Source organism: Dermochelys coriacea, chromosome 12 (assembly GCF_009764565.3).
Source record: "Dermochelys coriacea isolate rDerCor1 chromosome 12, rDerCor1.pri.v4, whole genome shotgun sequence".
Lineage (NCBI taxonomy): Eukaryota > Metazoa > Chordata > Testudines > Dermochelyidae > Dermochelys > Dermochelys coriacea.
Genome location: NC_050079.1, coordinates 43,945,349 through 43,950,891, shown reverse-complemented (window position 1 = coordinate 43,950,891; position 5,543 = coordinate 43,945,349). Strand labels below are relative to the sequence as shown.

At 49.2% G+C, this 5,543-nt stretch overlaps 1 protein-coding gene across 4 annotated transcripts in view; it reads right to left on the bottom strand.

Moving 5' to 3' along the window:
- The window catches only part of PHLPP2 (PH domain and leucine rich repeat protein phosphatase 2), a 157,649-nt gene that overhangs the window by 15,297 nt on the left and 136,809 nt on the right, over positions 1–5,543 (bottom strand). The gene's annotated exons all lie outside the window — the stretch shown is intronic.

The window sequence follows — 5,543 nt, the reverse complement described above, 5'->3', positions numbered from 1 at the left end:
CTTCCCAGAGACTAGTGAAGATTAGAAGGCGAAAAAAACGCAGTCACAATGAAATGTTCTCTGACTTCATGCTGTCCTCTCACACTGACAGAGCACAGACAAATGTGTGGAGGCAGACAATGTCACAGTGCAGGAAAACACAACATGAACGCGAGGAGAGGTGGCGGGGCTGAAGAGAAGGCTGAACATGATAGGTGGTGGCAGCGTGATGACAGGAGGCAGGATTCAATGCTGAGGCTGCTGGAGGATCAAACTAATGTGCTCCAGTGTATGGTTGAGATGCAGGAAAGGCAGCTGGAGCACAGACCACCACTACAGTCCCTGTGTAACCAACCGCCCTCCTCCTCAAGTTCCATAGCCTCCTCACCCAGATGCCCAAGAATGCCACTCCACTACAGAAGATTGCCCAAGCAACAGAAGGCTGGCATTCAATAAGTTTTAAATTTTTTAAGTTTTTAAGTTTTAAAGTGCAGTATGGCCTTTTCCTTCCCTCCTCCCTCACCCCTCCCGGGCTACCTTGGCAGTTATCCCCCTATTTGTGTGATGAATTAATAAAGAATGCATGAATGTGAAGCAACAATGACTTTATTGCTTCTGCAAGCAGTGATCAAAGGGGGGAGGGGAGGGTGGTTAGCTTACAGGGAAGTAAAGTGAACCAAGGGGTGGGGGGAGTTTCATCAAGGAGAAACAAACAGAACTTTTCACACCATAGCCTGGCCAGTCATGAAATTGGTTTTCAAAGATTCTCTGATGCGCAGCGCACCCTCTTGTGCTCTTCTAATCGCCCTGGTGTCTAGCTACGCGTAACCAGTGGCCAGGCGATTTGCCTCAATCTCCCATCCCACCATAAACGTCTCCCCCTTTCACAGAGATTGTGGAGCACACAGCAAGCAGTAATTACAATGGGAATATTGGTTTCGCTGAGGTCTAAGTGAGTCAGTAAACTGTGCCAGCGACCCTTTAAACATCCAAATGCACACTCTACCACCATTCTGCACTTGCTCAGCCTGTAGTTGAACAGCTCCTGACTACTGTCCAGGCTGCCTGTGTATAGCTTCATGAGCCATGGTATTAAGGGTTAGGCTGGGTCCTCAAGGATAACTATAGGCATTTCAACACCCCCAACAGTTATTTTCTGGTCTGGGAGGAAAGCTCCTTCCTGCAGCTTTTGAAACAGACCAGAGTTCCTGAAGATGCGAGCGTCATGTACCTTTCCCGGCCATCCGATGTTGATGTTGGTGAAACATCCCTTGTGATCCACCAGTGCTTGAAGCACTATTGAAAAGTACCCCTTGTGGTTTATGTACTCACTGGCTTGGTGCTTCAGTCCCAAGATCAGGATATAGGTTCCGTCTATGGCCCCACCACAGTTAGGGAATCCATTGCAGCAAAGCCATCCACTATGACCTGCAAATTTCCCAGATTCACTACCCTTGATATCAGCAGATCTTTGATTGCGTTGGCTACTTGCATCATAGCAGCCCCCACAGTAGATTTGCCCACTCCAAATTGATTCCCGACTGACTGGTGGCTATCTGGCGTTGCAAGCTTCCACAGGGCTATTGCCACTCGCTTCTCAACTGTGAGGGCTGCTCTCATCTTGGTATTCTGGCGCTTCAGGGCAGGGGAAAGCAAGTCACAAAGTTCCATGAAAGTGTACTTACACATGCGAAAGTTTTGCAGCCACGGGGAATCGTCCCAGACCTGCAACGCTATGCGGTCCCACCAGTCTGTGCTTGTTTCCTGGGGCCAGAACCGGCGTTCCACGGCATGAACCTGCCCCATTAGCACCATGATGCCACATTGCCAGGGTCCGTGCTTTGAGAGAAGTCTGTGTCCATGTCCTCAACACTCTCATCACCGCGCTGACGTCACCTACTCGCCTGGTTTCGCTTTGGCAGGTTCTGGTGCTGCATATACTGCTGGATAATGCACATGGTGTTTAATGTGCTCATAATTGCCAAAGTGATCTGAGCGGGCACATGCTTGCCGTGGTATGGCGTCTGCATGGAAAAAAGGCGCAGAATGATGGTCTGCCGTTGCTCTGACGGAGGGAGGGGCGACTGATGACATGGCTTACAGGGTTGGCTTACAGGGAAGTAAAATCAGCAAAGGGGGTGGCTTTACATCAAGGAGAAACAAAAATAACTGTCACACAGAATGGACCCCTCAAGGATTGAACTCAAAACTGTGGGTTTAGCAGGCCAGTGCTCAACCCACTGAGATATCCCTCCCCCCGGTATTCCAGGCAGGACTGAATCTCCATTAACTTTTCAAGGTGCGCCTGACAGACCTCACCAAAACAATTGTCGACCGTTGATTTCACGGAGGGAGGGAGGGGGGAGCAAATGAATACAAAACAAATCTGATCTATTTCTTGTTTTGATCCAGTCCATCTATCTTTTACATCTTAGGCTGGCAGCAGACAGTGCAGCAGGACTGCTAGCCATCCTCATCTCTGGCTGCTCGGCAGAAGACAGTGCAATAGGACTGCTGGCAGGACTAAAGAAAATGACCTGGTCGAGTCACTCCTATTTATGTCCCTGTGCCCATGTCTGCCCAAGCACTCCTGACCGACCTCACTAAGGCGGTCAAGAGCACCTAGGACATGATGACGATGGTTATCAGGCCTATCACACCGTCTGCTGCCACAAGGCAATGAGCTGCTGCTTTGTAGCAATGCAGTACCGTGTCTGCCAGCACCAAGGAGACGTACAGTGACAGTGAACTGAGCGGGCTCCACGCTTGCCGTGGTATGGCGTCTGCACAGGTAACTCAATAAAAAAGGCATGAAATGATTGTCTGCCGTTGCTTTCACAGAGGGCCTGACGATATGTACCCAGAACCACCTGCGACAATGTTTTTGCCCCATTAGGCATTGGGATCTCAACCCAGAATTCCAGTGGGCGGCGGAGACTGCAGGAACTGTGGGATAGCTACCTACAGTGCAATGCTCCAGAAGTCGACGCTAGCCTCGGTACTGTGGAAGAACTCCGCCTAGTTAATGCACTTAGAGCATTTTGTGTGGGGACACACATAATGGACTATATAAAAACAATTTCTAAAAAAATGACTTCTATAAATTCAACCTAATTTCGTAGTGTAGACATACCCTTAGCCTTAACTCTCTGTAATTCCTGAACCTGGGTTTTAGCTGCTGTCACCAACCACACTTTTGTGGATTGTGCTTCTCTCTGAGGCAGTGAATACACTGCAAGTGTCCGTCCGTTACTGGAATGGAATCTTTGCAGTTAAGATACTTTTTGAAGCCTGGGAAGCCAAGCATATCCTTATCCTTGTCCAGGGATCTCCCCATGCCGGGGTTAGCGGGAGGCGAGATCTTATTGTTGTTTTCTTTTCTTCTTTTTCTTTTCTCGGCATGGGCAACTAAAGAACAAACGAATACTAAAAGAAAGGGGCTTCAAAGCAGAAAAAAAATTTGCAAAACTATCAGGAGTTAACGATTCGTGAACAGTGAGCTCTCAGCTCCCTCTCTAGCATAGGGTGGTTGAGAAAGAACTGAGGAAGAAATGCTCACACACACTGGCTAGTCTCGTGGCAGGCAGGGAGCCACATGTGCACGCACACACACCTACAGTGGCGCACCCATAGTGACACTACTCAAAGAACTACAACAATTACTGTACAGGTAGCTAACCATTTTTTCTCCTTTGAGTGATTGTGCACATATACAATCCACTGCAGGTGACTCATCCGAAGTTCCTGTACAGGTGGAGTGACTTCAGCTCATGTGAACAGAGATTGTAACACAGGCTTGCCAAAGTTGGCATCCTCACAAGAGGTTTGAGTGATGGTGTAATGTCCGGAAAAGGTATGTACAGATGACCATTTTGCTGCTTTGTAGGTATTTGCTATTGAGACGTTGTTCAAAGGCTGATGAAGTGAACTGAGCCTTGTTGAGTGAGCTGTTATTCTCGGTGGAGGAGAGACATTAGCAAGAGGATTAATGCAGTCAGAAATCCAATTGGAGATTTGCTGAGGTGACATTGATTGACCCTTAACACTCTCAGTGTAGGCTACAGAAAGCCTGAGAGAGGTTCTGAAGAGCCTAATTTGGTCCAGGCAGAATGCCAAAGCTCTAAGAAAGTACAAAGACTTGTCAGCTCTGGAAGAATGCAGTTTTGGGGAAAAACACCAGAAGATGAATAGTTTGGTTCAGCTGGAAAGATGATATTACTTTAAGCATAAAGTTAAGGTATAGCCTAAGGGAAACCTTGTCTTTATGGAATATTGTGGTCACGCAGGAGCTCTTGAAGTTTTAAAACCCTCCTTGTGGAAGTGACTGCCACCAGAAATGCTGCCTTCATAGACAATAAGCAAGTGTGAGATTGTACCCATTGGTTCAAAGAGAGTCCTATTGAAAAGGAGACCATGGGGTCCAACTCAGTGGGTGGAGAGATGGTAGTAGGATCCTGGGTAGAGGTTTCCTGCACAGCGGGAGGAGGAGACAACTTTCTCCTAGAGCATGAGCGTGATGGAGGCCTAGAATCTCTCAGAGCAGCCCAAGACCACTAAGGCCATGAAAGATACTGCACAGTGTGAGCCATCCACAGTGAGAGACATCCTCCTGAAGCCTGCTTATAAGAAACCTAGTCTTGGTCCTTAGATCCCGTAACCATGGCAGAAGGCCTATAAGGTGATCTAAAAGTGACAGGTTCCCCCTTTCAGAGTCTGAGGAATAAATATAGTTTTTTCGGAATAGGGAGGAGCAGTGCCCGTTGTAGTTCGAGGTGGTCTGGGTACAGGAGAAACACTGCGATCCAACAAAACTGAAGGTCAAGGTGGTCAGAATGCAGATGAGGTGATAAGTGCCAGCATAACTGGCAGAGAAACAGTATTGTATTTGATGGAGCCAACAGTGCTAATGGCCCTGAAGTGCATTGGCTGAAGTGGAGTGTCTAAACAGTGCTGATGACTAAAAGCTCCTGTTGTGCTGAGTGAGCCAGCAGTGCTGATGACTTCAAGTTTATTGGGGGCGTTGTGTGCATTGGTGTTGAGAATATTGACAAAGCAATATTGGAGTTGCCTTTAAGCAGAGCCAGCTGCAGCAAAGGAGAGTCCAGTAGGGAAAGACAGAGAAGATCCCTTGCCAGGAAGAACGCCTGCAGAGTAGAGGGCACTGCAACAGGCAGGGCCGTCCCTAGGAGGGGTCAGGACCCAGGTCCCGCCCTCACTCCACCCGTTCCTCCAAACTCCCACCCCGCCTCTTCCCACCCCTGCCCTACCCCCATCCCATCCCTTTCCCAAAACTCCCACCCCCGAGTGACGCCGGGAGCCAGCAGGGCGGAGCAGGCTGGGTTGCTCGCTGCTGCCGGTGCCAGGCCCCCCACTAGCTCCCCAGGCCGCCGTGGACCTCATGTCCCAAAGCACAGGGCCCCCAAAAGCGTGGGGCCCAGGACGGTTGCCCCGGTCCGTCCTATGGATGGGACAGCTCTGGCAACAGGTTAAGAGTGCATGTACGGGTGTCTACAGAGCCAGCAGCACTGAGGTAGACTGCATCAGCTGGAAAGATGAAGGACTGA